We start from the raw sequence: 20,333 nt of genomic DNA, 5'->3' as shown, positions 1-20,333 counted from the left end.
CTGAACACACAGTCACAGATGCTCCTTTGTGTGATTGAACACCCGTTCAGCCCTGTGGAGACATTTTTTCTGTGCTCCTCAGTGTCTCATCACATGTCTGTTTTTCCGGTTGGTTATTACATTATTTAGGGCAGTAGCTCCAGGATGTTTTAATGTCATGGCTCATGGCACATCTCAGTTTGGGAACATTTTGTCTCAGGATCTATTTATTGTTAAACTTGACTTGATAACTTGATACTTTTCTGTGCTGTAGTTGGGAAGAGTGAATCCTCTGGTTTGAAAGACACTGACAAGACTTTTTGAAGAATAGTGCATGTTTGATTTAAGAAATAATGATAATTTTAATTATTTATATAGCACTTGTCTTAAAGGTACACTGTGGTGTTTTCTTGTAAGCAAACATTATTTTTACATTAATGGTTTCTCACCACACATTGTGGCTGCATCTACACATTGTCATCAATTGTCTCATATCTGCATAAAATCTAGATGTGATTTAATACACTTTAATTTACACATAGCCCCATATATGTTTCTCTGTTGGCCAGATCACAAATCTGATTGCATCTGTCTTGGTTTTCCCAGCTGCATGCAAATCCGGTTCAGCTCTACTCCAGTTCAGAGGGTGGTGTTAATGCACCTGAAGCTGTTTGGTAACTGCCAAAAACACCAGAAGAAGAATAACTTCAACAAGTTAGCTAGCTAACAACTTTCCATCAATTAACACAAACGTACTCGTACATTTTAACTGACATACTTTTTACTTTTATGTAAGTACATTTATATCAATATGTATATCATCTATACTAAGTACATTTTTACACAAGTACTTTTACTTAAGTAGAATTTCTTTAAAGTAACAGTACTTTTATTTGAGTATAATATTCTAGTACTCTTTCCATCTCTAGCTACAATAGTTGCTAGACCCAGATACAGATTGAAGTACAGTATGTGAATCTGAATGGCAAGACAGTAGCTAGCTATCTGGATAACTGCTCCTTCCTAGAACGTAAGGCATTGTGCTGAAATTTCCCTGACCAATATCAGTGATAATGGCTAACGCTATATCCATAAAAACATAGATTTCTGCACTGGGTTGCACCAGCTATTTGTAAGTTCTCTTCTAAGTTAGGGTGTAAAGTCGACACTAGAGGCTTAGTAACTGCTAGTTAGTCTGTAACTAAATCAGCTACCACCATTACTTAGGCAACTAGTTGGATGTAAAGTCATAACTAAGGCAAGTGGCTAGTCAAAGATAGAGTTCCATCATCATGGTTAACATGCACATTAGCTTTCAGGCTGGCATGAGCCACTTGGCATCTTAGTAATATTGACTCTCCTTTTAGCTCTGGTTTGATCTCCACAAATTCCTGAGACAATTATCTGGCTGTTAAATGTTTATCAGAGCTTGTTTGCTGAAAACAGCTGCCTGCCACAGCTGGAAACAACTGAAACATACAGTAAAACCAAAAGAAGCTAAAAGACATAAAAACGCTCGGAAGAGCTGAAGAGAACTGCAGAGTTGGGAGATAATTCTGTTCTCTGCAGCTCTAAAGCCACTGTGTGTAAAACAGAAAGCAACACAAAGCACTGCACTCATTTTTGCCTGGATAATCTTATTTTTCTACTAATTTACACCATGAAAATAATTTGAAAGATTTAGTTTTCAACAATTTGATGAACTGTAATAGATGTATATTTGATTGGATGTTAACCTTGATGCTATCGAGTGCACACACTGCAGAAACAGGTCTATTTTCAGCCAGTAAGGCAGCTGGACAGATATGCAGTGAACCAATCAGACAGAGAGATGGATGTACAGACAGTGTCCGGCACATCTCACATGTGAACTACATGTGGAGAGACAGAAAGAACAAGACGTCATCTGAGGCCAACCACAGTTTTTGGAGCTGGCAGCGTCTTGACGTTCCCGACATTCCCTGAAACTGGAACTGTGGAAGATTCTAGGAACTTCAGGAACGAACCAGGAGGAGGAGGAGGTGGAGTGGAAACAGGGCGGGAGATCAGGGTTAGTGTGGTGGAGTGGTGTTTCCAGAGGACTTTATTTTTAGGACTACAAGAAGAAAGAGACACAGAGAGAGGGAAATGCAGAAATATATTATTTTATCTTGATCCTAAAAACAAATATTTATACTCATCTGAGCATTTTAGCAGATTGTTTTGTAGCTTCATGCATCTTCAGCATGCTGCATCACTTCTGCATTTAGCAGACACGCAACCTTGTTTAGGTTAGACATAGCTTCCCTTTTACTCTTCTTCAAAGGAAAACCGAAAGTAAGAAAGACAGTAAGCGTGAGAGACACAGTCCACAGTGGGTTGGTGGGAGCTGAAAGAAAATGTGACTGTTAAAGAACCAGCTGATAATCGTGATATGTTACAAGTTCCAGTGAGAGTAAAAATTAGTTTAGGAATCTCTAAGATGATTTCAGAAGTTGGTAGCTGCTAGCGTGTGCAGTTAGCCACCAAGCTGGACGCACTTAACTGTTTTTTCCTTTCCATTTAGTCTTAAGGTAACCTTTGTGCTTCCTACCATGTAGTGTTGCCAACACACTCCATAAAACAAATGATTAGTTTAAAGTCAAATAAAGTTCCTCATATTTGATTGATCGCTAAAAAGTGGGCACTGTGGTGGCCTAAAGGTTAGAGAAGCGAGCTTGTGACCGGAAGGTTGTCGGTTCAATCAGCAGGATAAAAGCAACGCTTGGCCCTCCCTCATTACCACCACTGAGGTGCCCTTGAGCACGGCCCTTAACCCCAACCACTCAGTGGCCAGCAGATCAGACTGTGCTTGTACTGGACAACTTCCAGGCATGAATGTGATCAGGGCGTCCCTGAAAAACTTGGAAAGTCCTAATCTAACCCCTAATTATTGCGATCACAATACCGTGAATTACTGACAAAACTGTTTATTTTTTGCTTTGTGTCAAGGTGATTTAGTGATGTGGATTTAATCATCTATGCTTAATTTCTGCCCTAAACTCAGATCAGAGGGCCACTTCAGTGTCCCGACTGCTTAACAAACAGTTGATGAAATAGATATGATTTGAATGCAACCCTGCTTTTCTTAGTTTGTGTGTTTGGATGAAAGCATAAAACATGTCGAACAGCTGCTGATACTAATGAAGAAGAAGAACAACTATTTCCAGCACACACTCTCTCACACACGCGTTGGACATGTTTGGATGCTCATCTCACCTAGCCATATTTGGCAGCTCGTTGCTGCCACACACACACACACACACACACATTCCCCTGCTGTTCCCTCTCTCTCCATGACCTGGACTGAACCCAAGAACCTGACGAACCCCCCACCCACCTCCCTCCTCCTCCTCCTCCTCCTCCTCCTCCTCCTCCTCCTCCTCCTCCTCCTCCTCCTTCAGGTTCACTGGGTGATCTTCTGGGAATCAAAGGCAGCAGCACTCTTTTTGGACAGCTGGTTGGCGGGAGCTTTTTTTTCTTCTCTTCAGGCGAGATGACGAAGTGGTCGCAGAGTGACACTGAGCCCAAACTTTGTTTGGTCATTCTATATTTGTCAGGTTTAATTTCAACCTGCTGTACATAACATCTACTTTGGAAAAATGTTGCCTCTTGCGAGAAATATTTGAACTGAATGAATTTGAATTTAAACTCTCCTTTCTCAACGAATGAACAAATGCCTTCAGATATGATTTTTATAAATGGTGGACTTGACATTTTGAGGGACGACTGTTTATTCCTATTTACAAAGCCAAAAGCAAGCAGTGCTTTCAAATGTTGAGGATTTACATTTCACACCTCGTAAAGTACTTCTGTCCCAGTGATCCAGGCTGCACTCCTTCACTCCTGACCATGTGTTTCAGCAGAGGTGGCGCCAATGCCGCCAGTTGACATAAAAACCCAGTGTGGCCCCGCCCACACGCACGCTGCCGTGGAGTGCCTCGTTCAGAGCATGCAGTCCACTCCGAGAATAAATGTACTACTATGTCATCACCGAGGATACGATCTGTGTAATACAGCTGAGCGGGTCAGGTCGATGAAATCCAGCACTCACTCTATTTCAGGCAGGAATGTGTTGGCTGCAGCTCACTGCCTCGACACTATGGAGACCAAAAAAAAAAAAAAAGATTTGTCAGAGTTCGTCACAGGCTTAACACCTGACATCACTCTCTAGATATCAGTCCAGATATTCCCCTCTACTGATCTATTTTTTTGGTAGGTTACATAAAAGAGATTTTCACTCGTAACTCAAATTCAGGATATTTCATCTCCACTTTTGACTATGCTTAAGTGCAGTTCCAGATACGTATAACTTCACTTTGAAGTTATATTCAAATTATTATATTTCAAAAGATATTTAGGATCTCATTAATATATCTTAAACTAATGTCTTAAATAGTCATAAATGAACCATAGATGTCAGTAATGGTAATCTAGCAAAGTTGAAAAAAGGCTGATAAATAAAAACGGAATGAAATAAAAGAATCAAAAATTATATAAAAAAACTGAAAATAATATAATTCAAAAATTCTAATAAAAGCAAATAAATAAATAAAATAAATATAAATACATTAAATAAATACATTAAATTAAAAATATAATACATGTGCTGTTCTCCACTTCCCCATCACAACCAAGACTGTCATCTTGTCCTGGGAGAGTTGACCAATGAAGGTCCATCATCCACCTGCTGCCTCTTCACTTCCACCAGCGTCTGTGCTTTAAGAGAACATCCTGTCTTTTATTTTAATTCGCCTCCTTTTAACAATGCATTTTTCTCTGCATCTGTCTCAACTCATTATGTTGACCTCCAGGTTTTCCCCCAAAGAACTTGGTTAGCAGAGGTGGAAAGCTCCTCTGCTTTTGTGGTGAGTTTCCATTTTAAGTCTTCCTGACCACCAGAGACAGTATGCAATACCTGAATTTGCATCTCTAGCGTTCATCCAGTATTCGTAGAACTACTCCTGTTCTCCTCACACTGATTGTGACTGACTGAGTTGTTTGCTTCTTTTTCCCCCATCATTTCGATGTGCTGTTCTGATTAATTACCACAAAGTGAACATACGATGTGATGATTCCAGCCCGTCCTCACCAGAAAAATGGCCGTATAGGTCGTATGTGCAAGCAGCTTATTAAGACCCATATTTACGTTCATTGTTAGGTGGGGTTCTCTAGTGGCCATGGTAATTTTGATCTAATCCTAACCCCCAAACAAACACAGGACATTCACCCAGGAGCCCGGGGTTCGTGTCCCGCGTGAAACCAAGTACGTGACTTACGTCATGTCCATCACGCCACTTACGTAACGTAACATACTTATTTTAACCCAATCCATGATCTTTTCCTAAACCTAACCAAGTAGTTTTGTTGCCGAAACCTAACCAAACTGTGACCGTTTCATAACGTTAACCACATGTTTAACGTCACGCCTGTTTTGGGGAACAGTCATATGTGTCATTTTGGGAGTTGGCAATCGACCTTTTCTGTTGTTTAGGTATGAGGACTTATTGGATGATTCATCAATCAGTGTCACCGGCTGAGGTGAATCAGGCAGAATGTGACACATTTGTTAGAAGATGGTATAAACACCTTCCTCAATTATTAAATATGTGGTCTTTGCTGTGTGTAGTACCTCTGCTTCTACCCTTAAGGGATAATATATTTGATAAAAATGTAATGATTTCGTCTGAAGTTAACATGAGCAGGCTTGTTCTCTGGGGAGGCATCTCTGCTATAATATGCTGCATGAAACTGAGGTCAGTCTGTTTGAGTTCAGTTTTCAGTGACACCATCATCCAAGTTGTTGAATACAGTATTTACTGCAGGAAACCACAGGGGCTGTAAACTGAAACACTCAGTGGACCAAAGCTGAAGTGACTCTTTGAGCCTGTGAAGAGTTTCACTGCAGCTTTACAGAAATATTAAACTCACAACTGCATCCCTCAAATCCAGAGTCTGACAATGAAATATGGACTCTGACTGCTCCCTGCTGCTGCAGACAGCCTTATACAGAGCTCTTTAAACACACACACACACACACTGTGCAGAGTCAGGCTGACACAGCTGACGTGGCATCCACAAGGCACGTGGAATGATGTGTAGAGAGAAAAAAAACGCTGAGAGCTTTTTGGCTAGAGGGATTTCAAGGGGAGGTCCACCTACACCACAAGCTCTCTCTCTCTCTCTCTCTCTCTCTCTCTCTCTCTCTCTCTTCTCACACACACACACACACACACACACACACACACACACACACACACACACACACACACACACACTACAGTGAACACATAAGCATGGAGACAAGCACATTCACAGGCAAAAATGTACACATACACAAACTAATTCACTTCCTGTTCCTGGTAAAATTATGAAATGAAACTCAGACTGTTGCAGCTGTTGCTCAGCAGGCTGAAGTTTCTCACATACACACAGATGTACGCATTGTCATTAATACATACATACATACTTTTACACATCTACAAGCATCAACACGCAGAGATACAAGTAAAATTCAGGTGAACATACATTTCTAAACACAAGTGGGAAAAAAAGGAAGTACCTCTCCACCTCCGCACACACCTGGGGTTCAGTTCCAGCTAGAGCTACCTCCGGCTTGATTGCGCAAATCAGTGAACACAAATTGGACGTGTTCACGTGTGGGAAGAGATAATGTCCTTGTTGCAGTACGAGTGACTCCTCCTGGTTGGTTGGAACACCTGCACAGCATGAACCTCCAACATGTTATGACCTCCAAGTGAAGCGTGTCACTGGCAAGTGAAAAGAAGCAGCTGGAAAAAAATGTGAGGCAGAGGTAGAACATGTCTGCAGCCTCCACAGGACAACAGGAGAGTCATGCCGGGATCAGACTACATGACATTAGCCTGATAATAAATAGCTTAATTGAATAACAAGTTAAATTTGTGATCCGTAGATTTTGTTTTAATAGATGGACTAGTCATTTCAGCACAATATCCACTGGACTGATCTGAAGAGAGAAACTGTGGTTTATGTCTCCACAGTCAGACAGAAGAGACTGATGCCATGCTTCTTAAATCTTCATTCATGCTTGTCATTATTTTCTCTACCTTTAATTAACCACTGAGATCAGTCAGGGACAATTTCCTATTTACAGTGATGATCTGACCAACACACCCACCCACACACCCACACACAGCTCCCTTGACTTTAATTTCGCTTCTCTGTATTTGTTGGAGAAGCTCATAATAATTAAATCACCATAAAAATGTCCACATCCCAAAACACTGATGGTACAAGCTACCGTGAATGAGTAGGTCAAAGATCAGAGGAGGGAAGAGGAAATATTCATTCATAAATGTAAGACACTAGTCAGGTTTACTCAGTGTTTCACAAGAATAACGCATACTATAGCTGATACTGATAATACTTTTCTCTGGCAGAGTTATGTTGATTTGATCCCAGCTGCGTACGTTTGTAGATAAAAAAAAAACAAGATTATTATCACTTGATTATAAAGTAAATCACAAGCATACTTCTCAACACTGATGTGAGCTTTTCAAATCATTAGGCCGGTTAACCCTTTAACATCCATTCCCCTATTTCGGTAGTGGTCCGCCTACAAATTAAAGCAAATGTTCTGTTCTTGATCATTTAATTGTTGTGGTTTTCAAGAATATTGTTGGACTGCCAGACTGCTTTGAAGGCAGGGACATACCACACAGATTCAGTTGTGTTATTTTTATAATGTGACCAAAATTATCTATCTATTCATGTATTACTTTTTCATATTCATGTGACTTTTCACAGCACTGGCAGTCTGTGAAAGGTCTAGTGTTAGTGTCCTGCGGGCAAAGGGTGGTAGTTAAAGTGGGAGATAAGAGGTTGATCAGTTGCAAGCACTCTGGAAAGTTTAAGGGAGTTTGCCCGCTTACTGTGTTTTTTGGACCTAGAGAAGGCTCATAACGTTGTCCCCCAAAGTGTCTTGTGGCGTGTGCTGTGGAAATACAGGGTGCCAGGACCATTGCTACGAGCCATCCGGTCTTTGGATTATATTTTGTCACCAGTTCTGTTGATTTTGATGGACAGAATCAGGCCCAGAAATGTTTACATTTTTTAAAAAGTCCAGCGGGAGCCATGGGGGTTGTGGAGAGAATGTTTCCCAACTTCCTGCGGTACAGAGTAGTAGCTTCCATCTATTAAATGCATATTTCTGTATCTGTCTGATGACCTCAGTGGTAGCTACAGCGGTAGACAAAATCTCAAGGTGCAGCCAAAGGACGGAGAGTACGTTGGCCTCAGGATTGCATCTTTGCTTTTGGCTGATGATGTAGTTCTGCTGGCCTCATTAGATTGTGACCTCCAGCTTGTACTGAGATGGTTTGCAGCTGAATGTGAAGCAACTGGAATGAGCGTCAGCACCTCCTAGTCTGTGGCCATGGAGTTTCAGTATTGACTTGTTCATGAATGAGTGAGGGTAAGATGAAGCATGAGATCAACAGGTGAATTGGTACAGTGTCAGTGGTGATGCAGGCACTGTACCAGAGACTGTCGTGGTGAAAAGGGAGTCTGAAGGTGAAGCTGGCCGATCTACGTTCCCTCTACGTCACCCTCGCGTCCAACTGAGAGGAGACCCCAAGATACACCCAGAACACAGTAAAGGGATTCCCCGTCTTCCCCGGAATAGCCAATGAGAGGCTAGAGGACATGGCTGGAGAAGCACGTGTGTGCTACCTGGATAAGTGGATGGATGGATGGAAGAGACTTCACTGAAACAGGGCTGGTAATCAACACAATGACCCATGTGGACGATGACCCCGCTGGATTGTGTGTGTGTGTGTGCTCCTGGGGTCATACATGGCTGAAACTTGTTCTGGGTTTTGGAGGGCAGTGATTCTTTTAAGTCAAGACTTTAATCTTGACTAACAATTTTCTCATAAAGAGGTGAAAAGTAACTTGGACATAGGGATGTATTTGAGACTTTTCTGGAAACACCCTAATGTGCAACAGATTTAACGAAAACAAAGAGATTTGTCAGCAGTTTGACCACAATCAGACAGACACTTCAGACTGAATCCTTCATATTTAAGGACACTAAATGAAGAACTTAGCGAAATGATTTTAAAAAAATCCAAAATAGATGTGTATAGTTTTGGAAAATCCTGAACTTCCTTCCTCAGAGCTGTAGATGCTGGACTGACTCACCACAGAGTCGTCTGCTACCTTCAGTTCCTCCAAAACAAAACAGCTAATGAAAAGGAGGAATTTAAGAGTCAGGAGTGACTCTCAATTCCTCATCTGTAAATATAAAACAACTTGTGATGATATTATGAAATAAAGATCAGACTCAGCAGTCTGCAGAGTTGAAAGCTGTATGTTTCTATTTGGCTCTTTGATTTGATCACACCAAGTATTTTACAAGCAAACCAGGGATAGTAAACTGACGGACTGACAAGGTAGCTTGTTAACTGGACAGCTACCAGAGTTTTGGTGACCTGTCAACCTGCCATCACTGTCAAACTGAACTGAAGGGGGAGTTTAATAAACTCTTAAGACGTGTAGAGTGTTAAGAGTGTTGCAGATTCAAGTCTGTGCTGTAATTAAACAGAAACACTGTATAAACAGTGACAAAATGTTTGACTACTTGTCCTGTAACCTGTAACAGTAAGTCAGCTTCATTAATACAACTCTAAAGAGAAACCAGGTTTTCATCAAAGAGCTTCACAGAAATAGAAGAAAGAGGGAAGTGAAGCTCGAGGACCAAACATCTACAGCAGCGGTTCCCAACCTTTTTGGTTTGTGAGCCCTGAAAACAAAGCAGTGCGAGCACTTATGTGTCTATATGTTGTGGCTGTGACAGTGTCTGATTTCCAAATGTTATTCCCCTGTCCTGTGTCTCCTGTCTCTCCCTTGTCTGTCTCTCTGTGTGTGCATAAGTGTCTGGAGGCATGGCTACTCTTCCTGTCTCTCTCCACTGGCTCCTGACTTCACCACTCTCACTCACCTGAGATCACTCTGCTCAGCCGACACACCTGCCTCCCATTAAGCTCATCAACGCCAGTGTATCTGAGCAGAGTGAGCAGGTGAGAGAGTGGTTTATTTTTTCCTCTCACAGTTTTCAATTTTAATGATTTTTATACACCTGAAAAGGGCCAAAGTATCCAGTATTTCACAAGGTAAAATTAGACAATAGTCAAAAAAATTGTAAGAGAAATGTATTTCTTTTGGTCTACATTTTTTTTCATCCCTGTAACCATCTCACTACTTCTCAGGCTTATTATGGGCTCCTGACATCTTGGTTTGGATAAACTGATCTACAGCAAAGTCAAATTATAATAGTTTTAAATACAGCAGAGAAATGTATATTATAGACAACATCACACAGAGAAAAGCCAATAATTAAAAACAGGTTTTAAACAAGACAGTAGCAATAGTTTTGAATGTTTTTGCCTATTAACTACAATACCATATACTTTACATTACTGCCAACTGTTTTCCAAAGCTACAATACGTTTTGAACCCCACTAGTGATGCGGCTTTAACAGTGGTAACCAATCTGTTGGTCTTTGGGTCCACCACTTGAGAGTGAAATATTTCAACACCTATTGGACTGGATTTGGTACAGTTTAGACATTCATGATCCCCAGAGGAAGAATACCCTATTACAATTTGGTGACTTTTCATATAGTGCTACCAACAGGTCGGTGTAGGATTTCTTCATGCACAAAGTGCATAAATCATGACGTAAATGAACATGTGTAAAAGCAGCAGATGAAAACATTAGCTCTGTGTGGAGTGATGAGGAGACTGTGTTCCTCAAATTAATACATGAAAAAAAACATAAATGTCATATTTCCATCATGTTTTCCACATTGTTTGCCCTCTTCTTCTGCAGTGGTGTAATGCAACCAACAGCTTATCTCCATAAACCAGCTCCCAAACCAGCTCTTACGAGTGTAATTTCTTGGGAAAAGGAAATTGGAATATCCTGATCTGGCACAGCATGTCAACAATGACGAGCATCTTGCCACCGGCGGTGTGGGCTTACATAGAAAACGATGGGTGCGGATGTTTGACTTGCATGGAGAACCCTCCCTGGTGCATCAAAGATGCCGTGATGCCTGAGACTTGATAGGTGGCTGCCCAAATGTGGTTCACTAATGAATGTGTGAATGTTGTCGGAAAATCTAATTCAGTCATCAAAGAGGAGGAAGTCATTTCTTCTGTTAATGTTTTCAAAAAATTCCCTGCTCAGAACTTGACTCACAACGGTAACTAAAGCCAACTAATCACTGGTTCACTGTGATGGATCATCTATCCGCAGCAGGTTTCAAGTTTTTTTTAAAACATACTTTTTGAACTATACTAAACTTCAACCAATGGCTGCTTGGAAGGAAGGAAATGTGCTAAACTATGCCAAACCAACACTATGCTCCACTGAGCTGAGTTTTAAACATTTCTACTGATTCATCTGCTGCGATTCTTAGTAGAAGGGATTTCCATGAGTGTATAAAACACTGAGCAACCTCAGCGTGAGTCACTGTGGATCAGAGGCAGACTAATGCCTGAAAAAATCAGAATAAAATGACAGTGGACTCTTTTTGGTGCATTTTGGTTTATGTTTGATGTTTTCCATTTTGCTGTGGAGGGAATGTATCAGCTTCAGACGACACGATGAGTCAAATTCAGCTGTCCACTCTCTGAGGGAAGTGCGGTCATTTATAAAACTGTCTGCATCTGGTTGGCAGAGGAAATCAGTATAGTACATTCATCACTCAGTCACCCTGTCCAAAATCATTTCAGTCCTCTCCTGTTACCTGTTTTCTATTCAAACGTATCTCCACTGAGTTTATTGTGTCTGATTAATGTAGACATCAGATGAGCTGAAAATGATAAGATAGCCGGGACATGTTGGTGGAAACAGTAGTTTTGTTTGGGGGTTTTTGTCTTTGTATGTTTCATTAATCTTAAAGTGTGTTCCCAGCTTTAGTATCAGTAGGTGGGCTACAGTGTAAAAAGTCATAAAAAATAAACTGGTTCTTAAAATGTAGCTGTGATAGCAATAGTACATGAAGCCTGGTCACATACTGATTTTTTTACACTGCATTCTGGATATTTCTTAGAAAGATAAACTTCCACTACACTGGAATGTTTTTCTTACTCGGACAGACTACAGAACCTCACTGTAAGCACTGACCTGATCATTTTCACATTAAAACCTATTTTTGTCAATGTCTAGGTCACATGTAACTGTTGTTCAACAGCATATTTAAATCTGTAGTTAGGACCTGCTTCACACTGAAACATAACCATTTAAATTCCATAGAAACAACAGTTATCTGTATCCTGGACATCCAAAAAATCAAACCAAACGTAGCCTAGTTTTAACCTCGATGTCTAGATGTCTTTGGACCTACAAATCACCAAATTAGTGCTTATTTTTAGGCAGTTAACCGCCTACGGAACCAGGGAGAGACACACCCAGAGTTTAGATAGAAGAGAAGATGAGAAGAAACTAAGTGATTACCGGCAGACAAGTGACTATTTTGCAGAGTAATGAACCCAGTGCTGCTTACTTTTAGTTCTGATTCACAAACCAGCACATCTGGTCTGCAGAACTGCTGACTACGCCCTTTTCCTTTTTCTATCAGCAAGCCAGAGTGTGTGTGTGTGTGTGTGTGTGTGTGTGTGTTTGTGCATGAGGGGACCACTGTGTGTGCAAATCCCAAAGCTAACATCCGTACCTTGTAGATCCCAGCTGATAGAGCAGCGGCTCGCATTGATGGCATCATAATCCAGAGACAGGAAGTAGGTGGATGAGTGTGTGAATACAGCGCCAACATGCACACACACGCGCACACGCGCATGTACGTACACACACACACACACACACACACACACACACAGCTGAAAAAGGGTCATAGGTTTGTCTTTTTCTCGAGTGGGTAGATCAAAGCTATAAATTATAATTATTTACTGTATATGTTATATTGTTTGGGTACAATATTCCTTAAATTGCCACAAATCAACATTTGTTTATATTTACAATGAAGCAGATGACTCTGTAATGTGAAAGGGTTTCTTCTACTGACAAACTCACAGAGGATTCTCACCAATTCTGCAGCTCCACTGAATTTTTGAGCATCTTTTAGCTCATAGTTTTGGGTTCATTTTATGTTCAGCCATGCTAGTGGCATGGCTCTATGGATGACAATGATGGTCTGTTGATCGGTCAGTTCACCACTTTGGTTCAGGCTGAAATATCTCTATTGGATATAACAACTATTGGATGGATTGCCATGAAATGTGTTAGCATGTTGATGTTAGCATTTAGCTTAAAGCTTTACCTTAATTATCTCATGCTGCGTTTGGTTGTGTGTGTGTGTGTGTGTGTGTTTGCGTGTGTTTCTGTCCGCAGCTATTCTTGCATACTATTGGATCCATCAGCTTAATATTTTTTGTGCACATTTATGACTGTATGCTCAAGGACCTCTCGTGGTTGCGGTGATTCACAATTTTTGAAAAACCTATTTTATTGACTAAGCCTAACGTAAAGCTTAGACTTTCGTCTTTTCAGCAGTATTCGCCATTTTACGATATGCGTCACGACATAGCAAAAGGCATTTCGGCTAGGCTTTCCTATCTATTGCAGGCCACATTTTGCCCTTTGTCGTGACTCAAAAACTCACATCCATAGAAAAGTTTGGTCTCATCTTGAACCGGAGCATCTGCAGACGCTCGTACACTATACTATCTATATATCTGTCAGCAAAAAAACCCTTTCTCCATCTATGTAAGAAAACTTCATATCCTACTCCAGCAAACTCTCATTCCACTCCTCTCATGCATACACGCTGGACACAGCCTGCCCTGCACTCCCTGTTCCCCACCCACATGCCCCCAGACACACCTGGCAGATTTCTGAATGCACTCTTCTAGTTGGAAGTGTGTTCATCTTGCTGCATAGTTGTGCACCTACACACATAGTCTGAGCAGAAGATAAGCATTCTACTTACTTAAAGGACAATTGAGGTTTATTACAACTTTGGTCTTCTTTGCATAGTTTTATCCATCATTCCCATCATTAACAATAAAATTGCACTAATTGCTGACAGACAGTTTGGGACGTCTTTGTGTTGCGTTCCCAAATCTCTGCATTTAACTTTGTGAGTACAATGATATTACTGTATTACTGTTAGAAGTCATGGGCAAATCTACGAAAATAAGTTGTGATTAACCGGAATTATTCTTTAAACTAGGTAACAGTACTTTAAACTGAGTGTGATTTCATAGTACTCTGGTTATTGAGCAGTAAGGGCAGTGAGTTCCTGTTGCTGTAAACTGAATACAGTATGTGAAGATTGTGGTGTTATGTTGACCACACCACAACAGAGGGATTTTTTTTACACTTTATTATTGATACAGACAATAACTTGACCATTTAAGACCATAGACAAATCTCCCTTTGAGCCGGTTAATGAAGATGGATGACCAAGAAAAGCACTGGGGAAAGAAAGACAATATGAAGGTCAGTGCGATCAGAAGTGGGAGTTGTTCCAGTGTAACATTGTATCTTATCTCTTTTGTTTATACACAAGTGCCAGTAAGTATGTCAGCCTGCTGGAAGCTGGAGGGATGCTTCCAGGATGGGAAATTACTCTTTCCAAATAATGCCTAAACATTAAACCAGATGCTTATTTCTTTTCCCTAAAAGGAAAGCCATCATAAGTGGTTGATGTAATCAGAACATTTACAGGAGAGGCTGTGGTTTTCCTTTTTTACAAAACATCTGCTGTATGTTTCTGTTCTCTGTATCGCTGAATGTTGCACAACTTTCTGCACAATCCAGGGTCCATGAACTGGTTTCTGATGTATGCCTGATGGAAGTTCACTGTAATGATCCAAGCACTATAGGAAATGAAAACTTGCATTGGGAGTTAGTACTTGGCAATGAGAATGAGAATGGGAGGACACAGTACACTCAGTTTTCATTGGGAACATCAGCGTTCCCACCGTACAACTGTTCTATGACACAATAATCTCAATTTAAGGGTCCGCTTAGCTCTTTTTCAAACATTGACTGTGAGTTGTGGTCAACAGCTACACCTTTTATCCTCACTATTATAAAACATGATTTTAATATCATACTTCTCAATGAAGTCAGCTCCATGGATGTATTAGGAGAGCTAGATACAGTGTGGCCAATCAGCCTTGCTACCAATTTACCCGAGTGGCCGATTGCAGTACTGCAACAGAAATTCACCTGCAGCCCATTAAGATTTTACCCGTAGACCTCCATTATAAAAGAGACATCTGTATAACTGACAAGACACCTCGAAATGCCAACAAGGTAAATTATTACTCTTTGTATTATGAATTTCTTAACCATGAAGGTTTTATGTTTGTAAAACTTCCCCAGAGCCTGGAAAAGCTATTTTTCTGTGTTTGATGTCATCCCAGTGTAAAGTCTATAGATTGAATGGGCGGGGCCAGAGGAAGAAACACTAATGCACATGTGCAGTGCTGCACAGCGTGGAAGCAAACGAAGAAGACGGAAAACTTAATTGGCTCATGCGCTGGGCGGGCAATTTTCATTCAAATGAATGGGTGCCATGTTTGAGTCCAGTATCCAGTTATTATGATACATCCATGGTTGGAACCCTTCTGGTTATTGGACCATTCTTGGTTAAATATGGCTTTGAATAAGGCACAGTACTTTGGGTTGAGACTGATGACAAATACAGACAGGAACGCAAACTAAGGAAGTGTGGCTGTGTACTCTTAAATGTGCTTTGTTTTAGCAGGGAAGCTAGATGTAGATAGCACACCAGCTAGCTTCTGGTACTGCCGGTAATCACAACACACAAGGAACTTTGCTCTGGTATTGATCAACACCACTATCAGCTTCTGCTGGTAGAAATGGAATGTGTCACAGATCAGTAAAAATCTGACTTAAATTCAGTTTAACAAGCCAACAGGTTTTTACATCATTGCCTCTGAATCCCAAAGACAGAAAACACACACACAGTTGTGAGGTCCAGACATTCTGAAGAATTTCAGCATAAAATTATTTCTGAAAATGTTTGGTTAAAGCTAGAGTAGGCATTGTTGGAGAAACTAGCAAGAGACAGCTAGATTTTGAAAGTACCCCCCCCCCCATTAATTTTATTCAGGCAGAATTAAATGATTGGCTTTTTACAGGCCTGCCAGCCACAGATTCAGGATATTTTTCTTTCTTTTTTTACATTACCTACCTTTGCTTGAAGGTTACAGTAAAATGTGTGTGTGTGTGTGTGTGTGTGTGTGTGTGTGTGTGTGTGTGTATTGTATCGACACAGGTATGGAAAATTCAAATGAGACCCCATTCCCACCTGGTAAAACCATATGATCTATATCTACATACATTATCTAGATCTGTGGTTCCCAACTTTCTTGGCTTGGGGTCCCCATAAAGCAATAGTTTAACAATTTGGGAAATACACTTATTTGCTTTCTTTCAGAGAGTTAGCTAAGAAGCTCGATACCATCGTCATGTTTGTGCGATAAACATGCAGCTTCAGCCAGCAGCTGGTTAGACTGGAAACGGGGGGAAACAGCTAGCCCGGCTATATCCAGAGGTAACAAAATCCGCCTACCAGCACCTCTAAAGCTCACTAATTAACACATTATATTTTCTTGGCTTATTCATATAAAAAACTTAAAGTTAAAAGCAACAAGTTGCACTTTTACGGGGGGTTATGTGCTGGAGTACTTCTTGGCAGGGAGAAGTCAGTAAATAAAGTCTCCGCTGGATGCCTATCAACCTCATGATGATGTCAAGACTCCAGGAAGTTACTGCGCTCGGCCAATGAGATATAATGTGTTAATAAGTGAGCTTCAGAGGTGCTGGCAGGCAGATTTTGGCTAGTTGTTTGACCATGTTTCCAATCTTTATGCTAAGCTAAGCTAACTGCTGGTGGTAGCGGATTGCCGCCCACCATTGAGTCTGGTTCTGTCCAAGGTTTCTGCCTCTTAAAGGAAGTTTTTCCTTGCCACTGTCGCCAAATGCTTGCTCATGGTGGGATTTGTTGGGTCTCTGTAAATAATATTATAAAGAGTACAGTCTAGACCTGCTCTATAGGAAAAGTGCAATGAGATAACTTCTGTTATGAATTGGCACTATATAAATAAAATTTAATTTAATTTAATTTAGCATACAGACATGAGAGTGGTATTGATCTTGTCAACTCTCCAAGAAAGCAAAACAAAGAATATCATTTTGCTCTTAAATGTTCCCATTCTTCACACATCAACTGACTTTACTAATGACCACATCCCATCTCTTCTATGCATTTTAGTTCGATTTTAGTAGTTAGATTTGCAGAGACATCACCAGATTAATCACAAAATGTAAGTATGAGCTAGCAAGGATAGCCATTCAACATCTCAAGAGCATCCATGTTATTGGGCTGGATCACTGGAACATTTAGAGGTTAGAAATCTCACCTTCAGACATTATACTTTAAACTGAATGCAAAGCAAACCTCGAGCTTCTTCTTAAACCTGAAACCTCAACTTAAAGTCTTGACTCCAACCATAATCTAAAGTCTAAATCCTGCACCCTCTAAATAAACCAGAATCCTAAACCTCTAATTAAATCTTAACCCTAACTCCAACACATTTTAAACCAAAAACCCTAGAAATAAACACAGAAACCGAAACCTCACGTCTAACCCTAACTCCAGACTATAGACCTTAAATCATTACCCAAAACCCATTAACCCTACACTGTAAATCCAAAAAACAGATCCTGAAACCCGTCCTAACCATTATTGAACCTAACACAATACATTTGAAAAACCCCCAACTCATCTTTGAATCTTAAAATTATAACCTAAGCCTTAGAATAATCCCTGAACTAAGGTTGGTTTTACATCCACAGCGTCACCAACTGTCAGTGCTCTTAAGCAAGGCACCAAACCTCTACAACAGCCCCAGGGGCATTGCACTGTGCTTGGCCCTGACCTCTGGCTCCTCTGTGCAGGGTAATAGGTAAGGATGACAGAAAACATTTTTTCTATGCGCACATTGACAGTAAAGTTATCTTCTTTTTTTAAAACACAACAAAAAGCTCTCCTACCTAACACCACAAACCCTACAAATGAACCCTAAATGCCAAATTTAAGCTGAACTGTAACCTGTAAAAAATAACCTCTAAAAGGTTTTAGGTCGCAAAATTCTCACGACCCCAGAAGTTGGACGGCTGTCGAGTTAGCGTGAATGTAATGTGAATCTATGCTTTAGTCTATTGTCTCACACAATATACAACTTATATATTTAGAACTGGAAAACACTGACACAGCATATACCTTTGTCAAGGCTACAAAATCTTTCCAAAATCTTCTGTTTAATAACAGAAAACATTTATGCTTCAGAATAGTGATAAATGATCATTAGATAGATGTAGAAGATTTGCATTCAAGTGAGTGCAATAGTTCATGAAAAAACTATCAAATTGTCCTATTTCACAATATTAAGAAGTAAAAAGTTCCTGGATCTGCACCAAAGCTCGTAATTTGTTCCTTGGCTCATGGCTGAATGTTCCACCACATTTCACTCAGTTCTCTTCACAGGTTTTTAAGGATATCTCACTGACAAACTGCTGAATGGGACTGCCTGGTGGGGGTAAATGGAAAGTTACTAAGTACATTTACTCGTGTACTGTACTCAAGGACAATTCTGAGGTACTTTACTTGAGTATCTCCATTGTGTACTACTATACTTTTACGTCACATTTCAGAGAGAAATGTGTACATTATTTGACAGTTGCAGTTACTACTTACGTTGCAGTTCAATATTTTACATGCAAAGCATATTATCATCTTATAGAATATGATTTGATATATATTCAAATATAGATTAAAATGAACATCAGATCAACTAGCTGCAACATTAAAATGCTGCTTACATTTTGATTCATCAGTAATACTAATCTTGTAAGCCTAACATGAAAATAAATGATAACATAACTCTCTGACGGGGGCCATTCTGACACCTAATGAGTACTTTTACTTTTCACACTTTACGTCCATTTTGCGGATAATACTTCTGTAGTTGTACTTAAGTAAAATTATGAATGCAGGACTTTTACTCATAATGAAGTACATTGTTGTATTGCTACTTTTAAGTAAAAGATCTATATTACACTTCCACAACTATGTAAAGTTGTCAGTGTTAGAAATGCACCTGATGATGTCTTTCTGTCCCTGTGAGGACTTAAAATGTACATGTGATGGATTTAATGTGACACACACACAGAGAAAGAGAACAGAGCATCTGAATGAAATTACAGCAGGCTTGAGTAACTTCCTGTGGGTGTGTGTGCGTATGCATGTGTGTGTGTGTGTGTCAGAGCCCACACAAGGCTGAGCAGTCCAGCATTACAGTCCACAGAGAACAGTTTAATACTGGAAATATGATTATCTGTCTGGGGCGAAGTGATCTGTATCTCCCTCTGTGTGTGTGTGTGTGTGTGTGAGGACAGTGGCAAGAACTAATCAGTTTGAAGCACATAGTCGCCATCTAGTGGCTGATAGACGTAAACTGGAATTTCAAATTATTGAAGAAGAGATTAATTTATGTGACAGAAAAACTTTCATTTCAGCAGGAAAGAACAAGCATTATTCAACAATGACATCAAATATAACATTAAGAAAAACAAGTTACTGCTCTCTCTGTTTTATAGATTTCCTGTTAGTTTGATTTGATTTGTGTAGAATGAAGAGAAGTGTATCTGCTGCTTCAGATGATTCAGTGAGAAATCAGTTTTCCACGTCTCCCTCTGAAAAGACTTACAGGTGTGCGTTTGGCCTGCGGGGTCAGAGGTCAGCCAGGAGCCACACTTGACCTCTGGGGTTCATCATTTTGCTCAAGGGCACTTCAGCAGGGACAGACTGTTTTTTCTTTGTTGTGTAAGGCTTTGTTGTTCTGTTCAGAAAAGTGCTGTTAAATAAAAGATGATGTGGATGAACACATAATCTGCTGCTGTCTGAGGCTAATGTGCTAATGTGTTGCTAAATTTACTGTTACTTTTACTCTTGTGGACTCTTTGTATGTTCTCTAACTATATTGATCACTGTGTTGTGCTTCCTATGGGGACTTAACGTGATTCTTTCACTGGTGACACTTTGCATCTTCCTGGCATGAGAGACAATGTTACTAATTTGACAGCCTATATTTTTGTGAATCCAGTTTCCTTGTTATGAAAAGCTGGAATCAACTCAAAACATCAAGCAGAACAGTTTTTTCATAAAACTCAAGAGTCACAATAGTGTGTGATGGTGACGTGACTATGATTTAAAGTGTCCCTGATGGCTCAG

At 40.2% G+C, this 20,333-nt stretch overlaps 1 long non-coding RNA gene across 2 annotated transcripts; it reads right to left on the bottom strand.

Moving 5' to 3' along the window:
- Positions 1 to 432: 432 nt before the first annotated feature.
- On the bottom strand, positions 433 to 10,026 carry LOC122882501. Of its 2 annotated transcripts, XR_006379383.1 has the most exons (4): positions 9,980 to 10,026; positions 6,560 to 6,767; positions 3,796 to 4,097; positions 433 to 2,074 (listed from the first exon to the last, which is right to left on the bottom strand). It is a non-coding gene; the product is annotated as an uncharacterized LOC122882501 (long non-coding RNA). The 2 variants fall into 2 exon arrangements; XR_006379382.1 differs by lacking the exon at positions 433 to 2,074 and having other exon boundaries at positions 3,438 to 4,097.
- Positions 10,027 to 20,333: the final 10,307 nt, after the last annotated feature.

Source organism: Siniperca chuatsi, linkage group LG2 (assembly GCF_020085105.1).
Source record: "Siniperca chuatsi isolate FFG_IHB_CAS linkage group LG2, ASM2008510v1, whole genome shotgun sequence".
NCBI classification, from domain to species: Eukaryota; Metazoa; Chordata; class Actinopteri; order Centrarchiformes; family Sinipercidae; genus Siniperca; species Siniperca chuatsi.
The sequence above is the reverse complement of the archived record's forward strand: the minus strand, read 5'-3'. Positions and strand labels throughout refer to the sequence as shown.